The following is a 19,794-nucleotide window of genomic DNA, read 5'->3' as shown; positions in this document are numbered from 1 at the left end:
GGACTGACTGATCATGTCTTAGATCTGTCTCCCCTGTGGCCCTTTCTGGACCTCCTCTTGTCGATGCAACTTGCACCTTTCACTCCCTGACGCCGCTGATGAAACTGCTGCCGTGCTGGAGGAAAGTCCACCTCTACCTTGTCATAATGAGACCTACTTCCACTCACACTCCTGGGACAGGAGGCCAGTGTGGGTCACCTCTCGTGAGGCTCAGGGATAATTGGGTAGTTTAAACAATCCAGTGAGAATAAGATGCCCCCAAAAGACTGCACCCAAATTTAGCAGCCCTGCACATGCTATTGTCTGATAGCTCTGGGAGAGAGAGGAGCTTGCTGTTTTTGATCTAATTTCTTGCCTGCCTCCTATCTGGGTTAGAGGTGGGCTCCAGGAGACGGTGGACTATAAAGGATTGCTGGGGCTCTCAACATGGCAGCCGCAGCACAGAACCTGTTAACCAATGTGGATCATTAGGAGGAGGGCTCTATACAACCAAGAGGAAATAGTGGCTTTAATGGGGATGATGGCACATGGACCGCTCTGGAGTCAAATGCAATCTGTGTGTTTATTCCTGACTCAGACACACCAGTGGTCACTTACAGCTAAATGGGTTTGAGGACAGGCTGACCAACTGACTCTGGGTCAGGGCCAGGATTCTAGACAGCTGCCTACTGATATTTGACTTCCAATGATATCTTTTAAACAAATAATTCATATATTAGATATAACAGCATCTAACTAGAATTTGACTCCATTTTCGAATTTGACATTTTAAACCATCCAGTTTTGTAAATCAGGTGAGTTTAACCAGGTGAAAAAGATTCATGTTCATCATTCATCCATCTTCTACCGTTTATCTGTTTCCAGGTCAAAGGGGTCGCTGGGTGAGGGCGGGGTACACCCTGGACAGGTCACCAGTCCATCACAGGGCTAAAACACAGACAAACAGAGACCAACAACCACTCACACTCAGACAGTTTAGAGTCACCAGTTAACCCAAGCATGATGTCTTTGGACGGTGGGAGGAAACTGGAATACCCAGAAGAAACCCACACAGGCGCAAGGAGAACATGCAAACCCCACACAGAAAGGCCCCAGGCCGGGAGCCAAACCCAGGACCCTCTTACTGTGGGTCACCAGCACTAACCACTATGCCGCTGTGCTACCCCATGGTCATGTACTGGAAGCAAAAAGCATTGACCTGGGTGTGTGGCTGCATGCAAGTGATTGGCTGCCGCATGTCGGCTGTTCGCCTCACCGCAGGGCATAAGCCAGTATGGTAGAGCATGAATGGAACAGCTGGTGCCAGTCAACTAATGAAGGCAAGAAGAAGAATGAGATGTAGAAATTAGGATTTCCACTTTGCTGATTTGATCGCATTCATTTTATTTCAAGATTCATTGCCATTGGTCATGAACTTCTTCAAGTTATTCAACAAAGTTAGAAAGTGATTCTTGCTTTTGTTGCTCTAATGGTTTTTGAATGTTAACCATCAACAGAAACATACCTGCGTCGAGGCTGAGCTTACAGTGGTGGTCCCTATTGCTAAAAGCCGTCGGTTTCTTCAGTGATTTCAGTTTGAAGATGCAGTGTCAGAGATGTTAGAGATTTGTTCACGCATGTACTGAGAAACACTAGACGGAGACCTTAAGCTATGTCCATACAAGACATCTCACAGAGCACCAACCTGTGGACAGAGGAACCAGGGAGCAGTCCCCTCCCAGACTGGACTGTGTCTTCTATATTTCGGGTAAAGGGTATCACAGGTGAACGTGGCCAGGCCTCTTCGCAGTTTTTCCTCAGATAAGGAATTATTTCTTAAAATGTGGGCTGCCGGAGCTTCTTTGTTGTCGGTGACCCCAAAAAACGTAATTTTGACATCAAAGTACATCTATTATTTGCTTTCTTATTTAGAGTTAGCTTAGCTTGGCATTCAGACTGCAAACGGGGCGATAAATAGCCTGGCAGTTCCAGGAAAAAAGCTCATTTCTTACACATTACACTTCAGCTTTGTCTACATGAAAACTGACGTGAAAAAAACAAACACTGTGTTGTGAGAGAGCTTCTTTTAGTGCTGGCACATTTTCTGTTCCCAGTTTTACAGTGTGAGATGAAACTAGCTGTGGGTTTGCCGGTGGGCAGGTTATCTTACCCTGACAGAACCAGACCCGCTGATTCACCCTGTAACTGGCCTCTGTGTTCATGAAGCTCAGCTAACTGCATCCTTGCTGCAGCTTGATCATTTGATGCAACACTGAGAGGAGAGTCTTAGCCAAATAAATGTCTTTCATGTTTCTGACAGCGCATGACTGTCCAACCCCACAGCTCAGGTGTACAAGGTGTGTAATGTGTGAGATCACTCACTGCTCCATATATCGTGTGGTCTAGGGCATTTGCCAATTTGTGCTGCCATCAAATGTGGAGTGAACAGTTTTTTTTTATACAGTCGACCCACTGTATCCCATAATGACTCATGAAAAGTAGTGTATAACCAACAGTCAGTATCAATCAATCCGCGATCCAGGGCAACAGGGCTAAGCCCCAATGCTCACTAACCAAGCAATATATATCCCATCATGCATTGTCACTGAAAGACAGAGAAACAGCTCAGAGAAAAAAAATTGTTCAGTGTTTTACTGACGAGTTCACTGTACAACCTTCTACATCCATATCTGTCAGGGATGAGGAGGGATTCAAACACGACCTGTTTTTACAACCATAACCATGGTGGCAAAGGTCCATCTTTTCCTAAACCTTACCATGGCCTTTTTCTGCCTGTATCTAACCAGGCCACGGTCGTTCCATGAACTTACGCCATGTTTATGACCGTTACCGTGACAGCAAATGCCTGGTAAACTAATGGAGCATGGGAACTGTCCCAGAGTCAGAAGCAGCTGATCATTCAGCTTGGTGGACTTGTTGGACAGATCAGGGTAGGGTTTTTTTTCTTTATCTTGCCAGCACGACCAAATGTAATTTAACTCTTGTACAGTTTGCTGATTCTTTCTCCAGTTACAGCAGGAGAAGAATCGGTGACTCTTCGGCTGGCCCTCACTAGCTTTACCCTTTGTTTTTCACATAAACACCAGCCAGGGCTGAGCTCATATGTGCTGCATCCTACTTTCTGGTGGAGAGCATCTCGACGCTTGTAACAGGAGAATCAAGGATGAAGAGAGAAGCAGAGCTCTGGATAATGTGCCGTCAGCTGTGGGGTCTCTTTACTCCTCTCTTCGCTGCTCATCCGTGACACATGAGGCCCACTTGTTATGATGCCATTTCTTGTGGGAGGCAGTCAGGTGCAGAGAGATGGCTGAAAGCTGGCAGAGAATCATAAACCCTCCAGTGCCTGTTGTGTGTCTCCACACTGTGGAGGCAGCTGTCCGCACCAGGTGAACCCACCAGCCTGTGCGCCTGAAGGACAACAGCGTTTCTCCCTCATCTCTTTTTGTGTTTTGTCATGCCGCCCCCTTTCTCTTGTCTTCTTTTCTTTTCATCCTTTGCCTTTATTCTGTCACTCTGACCAGCTCAACAATAGCAAACAAGTCCAACATTAGTTTTTGTCAGTGTGCTGTAAAATATTTAACGTATTGATCCTGAAGCTTTAAATATACAACCTGCTTAACCAGTAATAAAAAAAATATGTGGCATAGAGTTATTTTAGGCCATTTTAGACCAAACTATTATGTTCATCTAAACCATTTCAATACTAATCAGCTTGTTTGTTAAATTGTCTAAATCCACCTTTCAAGACACAGATTTGTTGAACTTTTGAATTAAAACAGGCTGAAATATAACAGTTTGTCAGTTATGGACAGAGAGATTTGAGCAGTTACAGTGGAAAGCATATCTGTTTAATCCCAGCATATGCATGACATTATGGCAGAACAAGTATTTCCATTTTCACATGTAATGGCACATTTTTACAGTGCAGGACTAAAACGTCTTTACATTCAGTCTGTGATTACTGCAAAGTGAGCGGGTATACGTACTTCCTCCACCCCTGCAAATACTAAAACCTAGCAGTGCAAACACAAGGACGCTGCTCACGTGCACACTGTGTACCTCCGTGAATCCAAAGAGATGCTCCTGGTAAAGGTCGTGTTCAAGCTCTGCCTCCTGCTGGGAGAAATTTGTTTAACTGAACTCGGGGGGCTGACAGGATACTACTTATTCCAAAACCCCGCAGACTGGGGTTTATTAAGGTGACAGATAGAAAGCGATGAAGAAGGGGTGGCGAGTAAAAAGAAACAGAGAGGACATTACGCAGCAGACATTCCACACCACCGTTCTGCAAGGTTGCAGCTGTTACACTGTTTGAATTTAAACCCACACACATTCACACATACAAAAAAACACTGCAAGATTTTAACAGTCAGCTGCCTAATTCCTCTTTGCAGGGACATAGAGCCACACCGCGGTGGTGGGAGCAACGGCAATCAAACGTATGACCCAAGCCATGTGACAACTCAACCTTTGTTTCAGTTGCTTCGCGGTTTACTCTAGATTACTGAATGAGGCCTTGCCTTGGTCTGCATACATCTTAAAGAAAAAACACCGCACAAGTCAGAGCCCATGTCAGGATGAGAAATTTGTCATTCACCTGCTGCATTGACTTATTTTAGCTCAGGTGTTTTTAGTTTGAACAGAAAGGTCAGACCCATCTATCTAAAATGTTTACACACATCCAGTTCATACATATGTATATCTCTGCTGCCTGAAATGTGAACTCATGAAGCTCACCCGTTCCACATCCACTTGTCCTGCATTTAGGTCACAGTTTGATGCACAGAAATGTGCTGCAGTGGTCTACTTGTAACTCTATCATTAACTTGTAGCCCTGCTGCACAGTGTGATGTTCTTAAGTGTTCACTGTACTAGAACTCATTCAGGTTGAATGGCAACGGTCCAGTAGAGACGTGGCCATGAAAGATGATATTTTAATTCCCTAATTTTTATAACGCTCTCCTGGCTTGGTATCCTTCCCCACCAAGTGACCTTGACAGACAAAGACGCCTCAGCATAAATGAACAGGAGGTGTTTAATAGTTAATGGACATCTCTATTATTACTTGTACTTGGAGCACCAAAGCCTCTGTCGATGGGTCTGTGTGCCAGGTTACTGTATGTGCATGTCCAAAAAAGGTCAGGGTTTTTTTTTTTTGGTTTTTTTTTTTTGCTAGGAAGGAAACCATTTTGTTTACAGATGACCAAAGGAAAAGGTCTTTAATAATTGTTACTCTAATGGTTGAAAATTGTAGGAAACTTCACTGTCAGCAGGAATGACTCTGGAAAAAAGATCATTAAAAAACTGAAAGGAAAAATAACCCTGGATGATCATGTCTTTGGGATTTCCTTTTTCCAAAGTGTCACCTTTTACTGCTGAGAGAGCAAGGAAGGCACAGAGAGAGCAAGAGCGCCAGAGCGCAATTGTACTTGCACTTTAGTAAGCAGCTTTCTGGCTATCTGTCAAAGGCAGCTGGTTTGTCATTGCATTGAAGAGTTGCGTGTCTCAGCCACCTGTGTGAGAGCCTGCACATAAACGAAACATTTTCCATTACCCACTCTGTAATGGAGTCCAGGAATAAGAAGTGCAGATGGGGAACCTCCTTTTAAATCCTCTGAACATCTTTCAAGTATCTATTCCCTCTAGATGTCCTGCATCACCACCACATCAAATGGGTGCAGCCTGTTTTTCACCAAGCGCTAATGTGGAGAGTTTATGCCTGATTGCAGGGGTGGCCTTGTGCCAAGAAGGCTGCTTCTAAGACAATTTTACTTCAATAGCTTTGCTTCATCTGATGGCTAATCATATAATGAAAGCACTGCACATGTTATTACCATCTAAATTAGAGTCTGATACTTCTAATCTCTTCGTTGTGCCAGTTGGAGATAACAGGATAGCAGAGACGGGTTTTCATGAGTTTGCATAATAGGAACAAAATTAAATATGTTTCTGGAAGTGTATCAGAATTTGGTGAAAAGGGCAAATCCAAACATTGTCACCCACAGGTGTCTGCAATGTGACCCAGAATGAAAATTACGCTTGGCATTTATTTTATCAACTTTAGTACTTCCTTGATCCTCTTCAGACTGGATCGTTGTTTTGTTGTTGTTTTTTTTTTGCAGGGGGGTGTTGTTGTTTTTTTTTTTGTGTGCTAATACGATGACTTTTATTTTTTTTTTTTTACCTTCTTATGTAATCACCATGATGTGCACACTAACAGTGTGTGACACAGAAACCAGCCTCAGTCTCTATTATCTCAGCCTTGTTTGCATGCAGTGTCCATCCCTGCTTGCCATCGTTTGTTAAGCAAATATTATACATGCCTCAGGTTGACCAGCCTTCAACTAATGTCCTACAAACTGCTGCTTTTCACACAGCCCACATCAGCAAATAGGTTTATTCTTCTTTCCCATTGTTGGCACAAAATTCAATAGGAAACAATTTCACTTTCAAATTTAGTGTGTTAGTGTTCTCCATATAAAGGCAACGAGTGCAGAGATGTCTTCACGTACTTGATCAACACAAAAGGCTAAAAACATTTATGGATCAAACAAACAAACACGTTTGTTCAAATTGCATGATGCAGGTCTTTTCATACATGCCTCCCTACCTAGAGGCTTGTATAACTTTGTCAATGTAGCTTGTGTACTTGAGACCTTGAACTGAGTCAAAACGTAAAGAATATGCAGATGCAGTTTTTTTTTTAGTTTAAGTTTAAGTGTGCAAATGAGACAGCAGTTGCCTCATTGACGTCAGCAACTGAAATGGTGTTCGGTGATAACACTTCAATGCAACTCTTAGAACTAACTAGCAAACTGATTTACTAATGTAAAAGTTGAGAGAAAGCGTTTTCTGCATTTCCACCCATAAAACAGATCAATGATAACATAACTCTAAGCCTCAAAGTCAGACAAATCAAATTGATAGAAACAAAATTTTGTTTCCAACACTGATACCAAAATAAATCTTCCAAAGCAAACCAACTCGTATGCAGAGATATTGCGGCGACTGCAAATTCAGTGAGTGACTGCTGAGATAGGTCTGTCCTGCTCAGGAGGAATTAATATAGTGTTGCAAATAAGGTTGGTGATGGAAACTGCAACTTTTGCCCCAAAGTGATGTTGATGCTCGATGTGCGTTATCATCTGCAAACTTCCACCGGTGAGCTGCTGGTGTATCCTGGATAAAACAGGCAAGGCAGGAATTTGAGTGCATGCAGATTTTGAATTTATACAGCACTGGAGCTATTGGTGACGAGAACACAGGGAGTACAGGGAGGAATTCCAGCCACAGCCCTCATGTCTGTCAAACTCTATTGGTAACGCAGGCTGCCAGTCTACCAAAGGGCCGACATATAGAGATCAAGCATTCACACTCACATTCAAGCCTCTGGGGAATTCAGTCTCCATTTTACCTAGGAAGGGGCTGAACCCAAGCAGGCAAAGGGAGAACTCAAATCTTTTTGCTGTGCCAATCTTTGTGCTGATCCCTGTGCCACGGTGTCATCATGTCATCGAGACAAAGCCACTGGTCACTGATTCCAGGACCCATTTACTCATCTAGTCCAGCTTAGAAAGCATGATTTGGCAGATTTTTGTAGCATAGATTGTGTTATAGACAGCAAAAGGATCTCATTACTGTCACCTGACTATGCTCACCTTTATTTAAGTTTAGATGTCCTCACCCTATCCTGTGTCGTGTTGTGCTGCACTTTACTGTACTGAGAAGGGTTTTGCATCTAGGCCATGTAGGCACACTGCTTTGTGCCGCATGTGTCTGAAACTGAGCTCTGTGCTGTATATTCAGGGCAGTGCTTTATTTAAAGACTGTAACGTGGGCAGCAGCAATTCTCAGGGGCTTGGTTGCTTCGCAGCACAGCTCTCATAGAGGTGATCAGACCTCCTACTAACTTTTAACACCTCAGCCCTTTTCTCCCCCAACTTTGTATCTGGCAAACTGGAGCTGGACAGCAGCTCTGTTCAGTGTGTAATGAAGCATAATGAGTGATAATGAAGGGAATGAGAGGGGTAAGAGAGAGAGGGGAACCCTGGAAACTATTTTGCAAACAAGCCCATTTGTAATGCATGTTCATGTGTTCAAGGTCAGTGACTTTGTGTTTCACTGGTTCTAAAAACATGCAGGTGTGCAAATGTGCATGTCATATGCTGCTTTACTTGTGAAAACAGGACAGCTTCATTTATTATGCACGTGGCGTTTTTTTTTTTTTTTTTTTTGTTTTGTTTGTTTGTTTTTCTGCAAGTGTGAAGAAGTCTGATTGATGAAGTCAATCAAAAAACTCTGTTTCAGTGGGTGACTGATTGGTTTGCAACAACAATAACGACTGTGATCACATCACCACCATCAGCACACCACATCACCGGAAGCAACAGTCAGCCTTGGAGGCCCACCACAGGAGTTCATCATATAATGGCAGGTGGTAACGTCTTCATGGATAAATTTTATTGGGGACCAAGCTCACCACAGGTCATGCATCCTTCCCCAGGCCCACGAGTTAAGACTGCTGCAGACGCAAAATGTAGCTCAGTGTTAGCGATAAAGAAAAGTATTTTCATGTATCAAGCGTGAAAGCCCCTGAAATGATTTGATTTAAACTTTTGAAAGTTTATCAAAAGAAGATGATAGATAGTTTTTCAGGGTCCCTATGAATTCCAAGTGGAGTCAAGTTCCACACATGTGAAGAAGAAAATACATGAGCTCTCAGTAATGCAGCACTCTGCATTGATTGGTTCTAAAATGTCAAACACACACAATACAAAACACAATTAGACACAAACAATTAAAATCTTCCATTTTTGTACTGAACACACCCATAAACTTTAACATTGATGGTGAAAAAAGTAAGTGGCCTTATTGATTTAATAACTGGCTGAACCTTTGGCAGCAATAACCTCAGACAAGCTTCTCTGGTGTCTGCAGATCAGTCCTGAACAATAGTGTGGTTGTTCAGGACTGATGTGACTGATCTAGAGGTTTAGGTCTTATTTCACTATGCTGTCTGCCAGATGGACTGCTAAATGTATCAGGTAATTCCAGCAGGAGTGGTGTGCACCTTCACATTACAAGACTGCAGGACACACTAACATGCTACATGTATGTGTGAGGTGGAAGGAAAACAAAATGCTGATCTGTCCTCTGAGTGTTAATCTGCTATCAGGAAAACAGGAAGCTTTGAGACGCCTTGTTGGTTGAGTTGAGTTTGGACAACTGCTCTGGTTGGCAGCTATGAATGGTTTCATCTACAAGTGCATACAGCTATGGCAAAGTCAGTCACTCAGTCATTCATTCCTCACCCATGCTCAGGTGATTTGCAAACACTATATACATTTGTATGCATGAGAAGTATTTATTTATGTAAACACTGTATTTTTTTTTTTAACTTGAAATCTTACCATATGTGCTGAAAAAAAATTCACACAAGGCGACCTTGGGTGACCCGAAAGGCGCCATATAAATCAAATGTATTAGAATCTTTCATAGGAGCATTATTTTTGTAAAATAAAAAAGGTAACACCAGTGACAAAAAGATGTAAATGCCAAGAAGCTGTCATTCATTCATCATATTCTACTGCTTTTCTGTTTCTGGGTTTCCGGGGGGCTGCTGGAACCAATCCCAGCTCACACTGGGCGGGTGTGGGGTCACCCTGGACCAGACAGATAGAGACGAACAACAACAACAGACCTATTGACTATTTAGAGTCGCCAGTTAAACCAAACATGATGTCTTTGGACGGTGCGAGGAAACCGGAGCACCCGGAGGAAACACACGTAAGCATGGGGAGAACAGAAAAGCCTGAACCTGTGACCTTCTTTTTGTGAAGCAACAGTGCTATGCTGTGCTAGGACCACTATGCCACCGTGCTGCCTCAAGAAGATCTAATTTTTGTATATTCATAGAGACAATGAGTTAAATAATAACATGTTGGAAAGAGAAATGAAGCTTAAAGGAAGGAGAAGGTGAGAGTTTGGTACAAACCTTGGCTTTCCTATTTGTGTGCCATTGTAAACGTGATTCATGCTGAACTCACTAAGTATCAGTTGAAAAGTCTGGATCATTTTGAGGAAACACACAATGGACCATTCCTCCTTACAGAACCACTTCAGCACAGCCAGATTCTTGAAGTGTCCAACACATTTCCCTTTTCACACTGTACCGTCTGAGCTTACTCAACAATCTAACATTCCCACCATGGCGCCCAGACACCATGCGCCATAATTTATGTACGGTAGACTCATGAAGAGAAACGTTAACCAGCTCCAATGTTTTCCTGACGAATACGTAAACTCTTTCAGATGACTTTGTGAACTGTGCGTCTTCAGGCAATTCAACAATTTGCTACTGCAACCACGGATCTGTTTGGCAGGATGTGCTGCACATTAGGAAATGCTGTTAATAGCAGACTGAGACTGGCATTCTGACCAGCACCCCCTGTATGGTTCCATTGATTGGACTCCAGGTTTAATAACTCCTGAATCCCATTAGCTCGTGTTAATGTCTTCAGCCAAAGGGTTTCCATACTTTTTTCAGCCAACACAGTGAATGTTAAAATGATGCATTGAGTTTGTGCAGCATGTGCACAGCATTTGTCCAGTTCAGTATTCAAATAGTATGGCTATGAAAGACACTCAAAGTACAAAAGCAGCTCCTGTGACTGTGTAAAGCTGTTAGAAGAGCCTACAGTTTACAGTATCGCACATACACTTAGCTGTTTACCACACAGGTATCAATGCAGAATGTGAGAAAATGTAATGTATGAGAATAAGAATAGATTGGATAGAATAGAAAGATGCTAACTAGAGTCCATGACGAGGTGACAACATAACTGTGAAAACACACCGAAAGAGTGAAACTAGTATAACTTGATAATGATAATAATAATAATATGTAAGGCGGATCCAAAAATAGACTTATGTTTCATGGATTCTTCTAATTTTTAGGAATTCAAGAGCAAGAGGAGGACGAATCTGCTGGAGACACCGGATGACTGTTAGATCTGCTGGTGAGTAATTTCTCCCCTAATCATGCTGCTGTTCGTCATGTTAACATTCTACGTCTGCAATGATTTGACAAGGTAGCTCGAGAACAAAGCTCAATCAGAAAAGGAACAGATAATACGCCTGTACAGGCTGTGATTTTCAATGTATATTTTTATGGGGTGAAATAAAGCTCGTCTATAAAGCTCCACCGATAAGTATAAAAGTGGGTTTCTGCTTGTTGTCGGAGCAGTAATACACACAGATAGATGGAAATTTGCACTTCTCATTTTAATTGCCTGTTTGTGCTGGAGATCATGATTTCAGTTACGCCTCTGCTGGTGCCTTTCCACTGTGTTGCTGTTCTCAGGAGTCGCTGGAGTCTCAGGAGTTTCTCCTCATATTTTCTGAACTGCGTTTTGCACTTTTCCAACTCCCTCAGTGAACACCATCACCTGACTTGAATCTGACAGCACACATAAAAAGAAACTCCATAAATAAAATTAAAAAGTCCTGGGTGGTTGGGCAAATAACCGACTGATGCGTGAGCAGAGACAGTGAAGTTGTGTTGCGAAGATGCCAGTGATGACCTTGCGGCTTGTTGCAATCTAACCCAGAGTGTCTATGTGAGATGTGGAAACATGAAACCTCCCGAGCACATTCACTGACAACGGGCTTTTCAGTGAAGGAGGAAACTTCTTGCTCACAGGAGCTAAACTTTTCAAACAAACAAACATAAAATTATATCTGCTCAGTTTCCTTCCTGAAAAACCTTGACTCTATCACAAACTTTTTTTTTTTTTCCACTGGTTAGTTATTTTCAGGAAATAAAACATGAGAAGGACATTATTATTCAAAAGCAGAAATTCTTTTCTTTTAATTTTTTAACATGTCTGGAGGCGATTTTAAAATATGGAAAGGTTTATGGCCTTTAGGATGGAGACAGACATGTCCATCTGTACTACAAGAAGAAGTGCCCTCATCAGGACCTTTGTCTTTCATTAGGGGTGCCATACAGATAAGAATGTGTTGGCTGAGCCGCTCTGAAAATCTATATCATCAGCCAATGTACAGATCATTTACTTGATGAGAAGTAGACACACCACAGCATAAAAATGCACTTTAAAAGTCATCCATTAAAAATGTTACTTCAATAAAATTTACTATGTATCAAAGCAAAGCCACTCATTCTGAAGCACATTACCACATTAGTGCTAATCTCCTGTTATTGTATTATTACAGTCTAAAAAGAATACATGTAGATTACCAATTTGTCACAGTGGAAACCTCCCCATAAGTCATTCAGAGTCCTGAATGCAATCAATGGGAATAATGTGATGAATTGTGAATTTTTCTATTACATACAATCGAACATTAAACTAAATTAAGGGCATTAAAATGCCTCCTGTATAATCACTGAATAGTGAGGAGAGAGTTTCTATATTTCATTTTTATACTGTAAGTTAAATATCAACTTGTGTATCATGAAATCGTCAAAAAATATCAAGGTAAATGTTTAGTATTTCAAAATGTTACTTGAAATTAGCTATTTTAATGCTCCCTCTGATAAGGAGGAGCAGGAGCAGACAGGAGGACCGTATAAAGACACAAAGCAGAAACAAGGCAAACTACAAGCGGTCCAGTTCTCGGCGTGCATCATGTCTCTGGTAAGAAAAGTTGTGGCTCTCAGTTTGGAATCTGCAGCCAACAGAAATGTGAGGACAGAAGTGCTGGATGTAATTTCATTTAATGGAAACCCACTGTATTAATAAATGTGTTAGTGCCTGACAGGGAATGAGATAGACAGATGGACGTGAGGTCAACAGTAACCCCCCCCAAAAAAACATCCACCTCCTCAGAGCTCGGCCAGAGTTTAGCTCAGCTCACAGCTTGTTAAGCTCACAGACTGTCTGCTCATCTCGTCCCACCCACAGACAAGATGCAGCCTCTCATCTTTCTTGTAGCTTGTGCGGCACTATGTTTTGTGCTGCATGCGCACACGCACACGCGCACACATAAAGTTCACACGGGCGCTTGTGGGTATGTTTGCTGCTTTTTCTCACATTTCATTTGTGAATTTCTTTACATAAGCAGTGGCTGCATGTTTATCCTCCTGCAGAGTCTCTCCTGATTGCTTCCTCACTGCATAAATCCCAAGTGACGTGTCATGAATGCCATTAATGTCTGATAACAGGACAATAAACAGTAACCCTCTCTCAGTTTCAGTCTTCCAGGGAGTCGGGCAGCAAGTCTGAGAGTCTGTGCATGTGTAGCGTTTATTTGAAGAGCCGGCCACACTTGGAGAAAGGCATGGAAAGTTCCCAGGACCTTAAATACAACATGATATAAGCATTTGGTTGGGTTTGTAGTTAGAGGGAAAAGGCCTCTAGCGAAATGAGGTGTCAGGTGGACTCTTTGGGATCTCACTGGCTTTTCCCACCCGACCAGTCGGACTATAAAAAGAGTGAGGCTTCCCAGAAGACACGCACTCCCTGAGGTATCAACATCCGCATGTCTAATCTCTGACCTCAATCAGAATCACTCTTCCTCTCTTCCTCTTGTCCCCTCTCCTGCATCTCCTTGAACCTGCCGCAAGGAGACAACAAGGTGTCAGTCAGAGAGTATGAAAACGGCAGTTACTGCGTCCACAGAGAGCAGATGAACCGCCCAGTGATATTATGACATGACAAATCATCAAGGTTAATTATAAGTACGAGTCTGATGGCGTGACAGCTCATTAAAGCAATGCAAGGCTTCACGCTCCACTCTGTGTCCCTACTTTGCTGCTGACGTCTAAAGGCCTCCACGAGGGGAAGCATGAGCAGACAGGCACCATCATGGAACAAAGCAGTTGCCAAACTCGCATGCAGTGGAGTGTCCGGCCAGAACAAGGCCACTGCGATGTGATTTAACTCTGCTGAGTGCAAAAAACAAGGTGAAAAAGATGAATGGAAAAGCACTTGATGTTATTGTTATGGTCTAAAAGGTTCTATTTTCTCATTTGGAAAGAATGGCAGCGCCGTGAATTGATGACTTTTTGATTTAGACCTGAATCAGTCTGGCAAAGTGTTTATGAAGTTAATGTCCTTGTCATCTTGAGTGGAGCAGCTCCAGGGAGCACTACATCATTGAACGGCAGAAGAATGTGTAATATACAGCAGTAACACTGGAACATGACAAAGTGATGAAAAATGTCTTTCTAAAGGAGAACTTGGATAGTAACAGTGAAGCAGTAGTTTAAGTACAGTGCAGTTTCACAGAAGAAAACATGGGAGAAGGAGCTGAGTGCCAAAGTAAAACATCTGCCGAGGTAAGTAACTTATATACTTTCATTGGATTCTGGAACGAGCACACACAATATCTCAATGAGATGGGTACAAAATGACTTCCAAAAAAGGTTACAGAGAAGTAAGAATAATGAATTTAAGATGCTGCTGATGAAATGAGACAAAAGAAGGAAAAGAGGCATTTATTTCATTAAACTGTCAAAGTGGCTCACTTTGGATATTAAGAAACCTAAAATGTGGCTCCTTGAATTTTTTAAATTTGTTTATTTTTTTTGTCATTCACAACATAAAGAACTAACCGTTGACTTGTCAGTGAGGTTTCCTCTCTGTCAATCATTTGATAGAGCCTCAGTGGCTTCCATGGGGTTTTTCTAAGTTACTGTACCAATGACTACTAGATAAACCAATTTCCACACACAGCTTTTCCTTTATTTTCTTTTTTTTCTGTAAATTGGAGTGCTTTAGATAAAATTTGACACTTTCAGGAGCACTCAAATAAACCATTTTCAACAGAATGCATTTTCTTCAGAAATTCACTGTATTGGATGTTAATGCTCACCCTCATGACATCATACATTAGTTTGTGAACTGTCATTTTGTGGCCTCAAGTTGTCTTTGCCTGTCTTTTGCCATTTTGGTATTTTGAAACCAGAAGAAGCCAGGTGTGACCGAGGAGAGGTCAGGGCGGATCGGACCTAATCTGATTGTCAGGCAGGTCACAGTATTGGTTCATCAACTATTTTTTTTACACTGGACCTTTACTCACAAAACATCATATTGTATTGAAGACCATAAAGTCACAAGGGAAAAAATTACTGAGCTAATAAGCTAATATGAAGTTGGACCACTACAACCACTGTAGTCACCCCTGATGGTCAATAAATACAATGGGGGTTTAGGAATTTTCAGCATTGGCTGGACTAGCTGCCCACCAGCCATCTACATTCAGTTTTATATACTGTCTATGGTTGGATGAATGTTTCTAGCCCAGTATTGATGTAAAATTATGTTCTGACCAGTCTCCAGACTCTGCAGTGGGTATTAGGCTGCGCTTCCATAAATCTGCTGGGCTCTCGACAGTTCTGCCCTAACACACCCCGATGCTGACTTTAAATCTTAGGCTCAGCCAAGCAAAGAGCACTGGGAGGCTTGACCTGGCTCTGCATGGGTCTACTTCAAGTCCCAGAAGGTTTGAATTGTTAGTGAATTGTCTGCCACATCTATATATGTGTATTTGACTCAAAAATCTTACCAGCCAATGGTATCAAAATTCATTTGTGAGTGACAGTAAACGTAATATGAGCAGCCACCCACAGGCTCAGCACATCTCTCTGTGGTAGCTTATCTTCTCATCCTTGCTGCCACCAACATGCTGTCTGACAACAACCAACAAACAACCTGTCAAGCTAACCAGCAAGCTGCCATCTAAACTGTTAGTTTGAATGTATTCATAAGCAGTCCCAGATTTTCACTGTCATTAATGCTTTATTGCTGTGCTTTATTTCAACATGATTCAGCAAACGTTTCCCCTTTGGAATATCGGTGTTTTGTTGGAAACTGGCTGAACGTCTCACTTCTTGTTTGCCACATAGTTCTAATGTGAGAGAGACCTGCTGTCATTTGGATTTGCATGTTTGTCCAGGAAGTCTTATTTTTGTTTATGTGGTTGTTGTGTGTGCATTAAAGGACAGCCCATTTACATCTGGACCCATTTAACCCGATACCTGCTGCCAAAATTACAGCTCAGGGGCCAAAAGATAGGCATTGGCATCATTTCTACATGCTGTAGATGTTCCTCACATTAAACGTGTAACATTTTAAGAAGGTTTTATCTTACAAAAAAAGTAATTCAGTAAACGTAAAAGTGCCTCAGTTCACTTCAGTCCAGATAATGCAATGAATGATCTGTACAGTTGGTTGTTGACTGTTACATCCACCTGCCTTCAAATGTTGCCCCTCCCCTTCCTGTTATTCTTCCCCTTACTGTAATACTCTCCAGACTGGCATCACAAAAACAGCTCTGAATTGTGCCTGAAGAGTCATCTGCTCCACTCTGTCTTTGCATGATGGTATTTTTTTTTAGTGTCAGCTATCTGTAATGAAGATGAGAAGATGAGATGGAGTGTATAAGTACTAAGCACAACAATCTGCTTCACGAACTTGCGAATGATTTACGTTAAAATCAACCACAGCTGCTCAAAAAAGCCACATATTTTCTCCTGGACTTGAAAAAAAAAAAAAAAAAAAATTCTCATGTATGAATGCTAACGTTGCTACACATCTGGTGGTAAATTAAAACATTCGCTGGATCAGTGTAAATGGTGGTAATATGTCCATTTGTGTTCACATCTCGTTCGCAGCAAAAATCTGTTCTTGAAGCATTCAAAGTTTGACATCAGAAGGCTGTTTTCACATTCATCTGCTGAAGGGAGAACGTCTCTCTGTGCTTGCTCTAAATCTCACGCTGACATCGACAAGCACAACTCCTTTCTACTGGGAATGGGCTTCTAATGAGGCCGGAGATTTAGCAGTTGATGAAGATTATTTGAATATTTATCGGTGAAGGATTAATGTTATTAAGAATTTCTTTTTCGACATTACATTTATAATTTATGGGAAAACATATTCAGAAACGGAAAAATGTACAAAGCTGAATATGTCAATGTTTTTTCTGAGGATCCTGAAGTAGAACAAGATGCATTCAAGCAATCAAGCTTGGAAGAAATATAATAAAACGTGCAGTCTTTTTAATTCTAAACCAGATCTAGGTTCTCACTATGTGAGCATCAAAGGTCACTCCACAGAGAACTGCTCATCGTCTGTATTCAGAAACCAGAAAACCAGCTGTCAGGACTTCTGAAACTTGTGATGTCCTAACAGTCACCACCTTTAGCCACACCCCCCCCTCCCCCAGGCCCTGCCCACCTCAACCCACCATCCAACTTGCAGGATTAGGTCTCTCTGAATGTTTACCTGAATTCAGAGGAGCCTCTCTTCAGCTTGGCGCGCTGACTGGTTGTTAGTGGCGCTCCAGACAGAATGAGAAGAGATATGTAAAAGTACTGAGACAGTTTTTGCGATATGAAAGCACAAAATATCAACATTGCAAACGTGTAAATTATCGGACCTTGAACAATGGGCCAGTATATTTCTGAATTATTTGCCAATAAATTAAGCACATTCTTCCACAAGAAAGTTTAATTAACTTTGGCCAAGAGTTTTAAAGAAATAATTCCAATGAGTTAAGATGACCTGTCTGCACCACTGAAATATCAGATCCAGGAGAACTCATCATGAAATCTGTCGCTCCTTGGATGGCACTGAAGCTGCTCCCTCGGTGAGTCTGCCCATAAAGCCCCGCTCTAGTGACAAGGAGGCAGGACTCAAACAGAGGAAGTGTGATTCTCTCGGCTCATTTGAATGAAGTTGCACACTTATTCTAAAAGGGGAAGTGTTGATAAACTGACGAGTTACTATATCAGCCCATCTGTTCTATCTGACAGCGTTTGTTATGTTGCATCTGACCATGAAAACTGACTCATCTCTGAGTACAAATTAAACAACACCCCTTTGCTTTCACTAGGGAGGGGAGTCCCTGTATCAAGGGTCTGAGCACTTTGCACACCAGCGCTTTTGTCACTGTCTGCATTGTGTTGTTACACTGTAGACTGATGAAAAGATGATGAATGGAAGAGATGCTGACACTGAGGAGCCATCTGTGCCTCATTAAGAACAATTGCAGGGAGGGGAGAGCCAGGTCACCATTGGACACGCCAAGCCACTAGCACACACAAACACACATTCACGCACAATGTGAAAGGAAACTGTCCCCTGGGATGCTGGATGAGCAATGACAACTTTGAGTGCAGAAGACTAATGAGAGTTGCTTCCTTGTTAGAAAGCTGGAACAGTACATGTCAGGAAATGTGTCAAAAGCCACTGGCTGCTGTCTTACAGGACAAAGTGTGTGTCATTTGCATCCTGTATAGGCTCATTAAAGGACCGCAGGGTGATGGTGCAGGCTAATGTTATGCCATTTGCTTTCATTGTATAATCTGACGCTGAAGGTAACAGAAACATATGTATGTCTATCTTTATATGATCTGTTTGTAACTGATATTTTCTTATTAAATGTAGATCAGCTGATTGTATGTAAAGTGAAGGTGATGAATGCACGCTCATAACTTATTATAAATTATACACACATATAGCTGTTGTGGTCTTTTGTCGGCAGCTTTCGGCTTATTCTTTTGGTTTTCAGATCTGTAGCTTTACTGGCTTCAATGGAAAGTCATTCTCATTGTGTTGTCAATTTAAAAAAATCCTCCGTTCACAAATTTGGCTTAAAAAAGTTTCCAGCCAAATGTAGCTCATATTTCATCCGTTTGCGATTTGGCTTGGCTCACTTTTTATTGACTTTTTTTTACAGTTTTGTTTTGTGCTTCTCTATAACAAGAAATCTCTTAAAACCCTTTTACACTAAAGTGAAGAAAGAAAGAACACTGAAAGAGGTGCCTGGGTGGCACATTTAGGGTCCAGGTGCAGAGAAAACCACCTTCGAGGGATCGGTGGTTAGAGCTCCCCATGTCCTCATTCATTTGGATATTACGTTATTGTTTTGTGCATCATCTGCTCCTCTCTGTCCTTCATCCCCACCACCCACCTCTTTACCAGCACAATGTCTTTTTCCCAGGTCACTGATTGGTAATTGGAGCTGTCTGACAGAGTGTGACAGCCTCCGTTTTTGTTGTGCTCAGTCCATTGTGGTTAGGAGAAGCATGTTTGTTGATAATTTACAGATGAACCCTTCTGGGAATGAGCGACCTAGCACTTGGTCCTTTAATGGCCCAGTCTGTCCTTGGTGATGTGATCAGTGTGGAGAAATGATTAGAACCAGTTCTGCAGTGTGGGTCCCCACATTGCAGAACTTTCAAGAATTATTATTTCTTTATTATTTTTGCATTTAAGGATGAGTTGGAAGGATGGAAGGATGAAATTCTTCAAAACAGCCCTGATTCAAACGATGATATTCTTCAAAGCATACAGACTCACTTGTGAATGTGTTCATTCTTACTTTCTCTGGATATTTATGCCACCAGCTGTAACGCCATGCCAAAGACCAAAGTTCAGAAACCATTGCACTTGTTGACAACATTTCCCAGTGGAGATAGTTGGCGTAGATCACCTATCAAACCACGCTAATGAAGCGGAGCTCAGAGTTGAAAGAAGTGGCCATTTGAGAGTGATTGGAACTGCTATAAATAGCATCGGCAGGCTGGGGCTTGAAAAGTGAATCCTGAACATGAAATGCAATCCGTCACTTGGACAGTGGGATAGCACCAACATTTATTAATCAGTGTTGTTTATTTCATTTAGCTGCTGCTTTTTAATCCATGCTGCTGTTGATTTGCAGCTCTGTAATTATCGGTTTGACACTGTATGGTGTTAGGGGGGTTTTTGGTTTTTTTTGCTTTTAGTTTAGACTGACTGAAAATCAGTTGCAATTCAGTGTTGA

This window comes from Echeneis naucrates, chromosome 14 (genome assembly GCF_900963305.1).
Source record: "Echeneis naucrates chromosome 14, fEcheNa1.1, whole genome shotgun sequence".
In the NCBI taxonomy this organism is placed as follows: Eukaryota; Metazoa; Chordata; class Actinopteri; order Carangiformes; family Echeneidae; genus Echeneis; species Echeneis naucrates.
Note: the sequence above shows the minus strand (reverse complement) of the source record.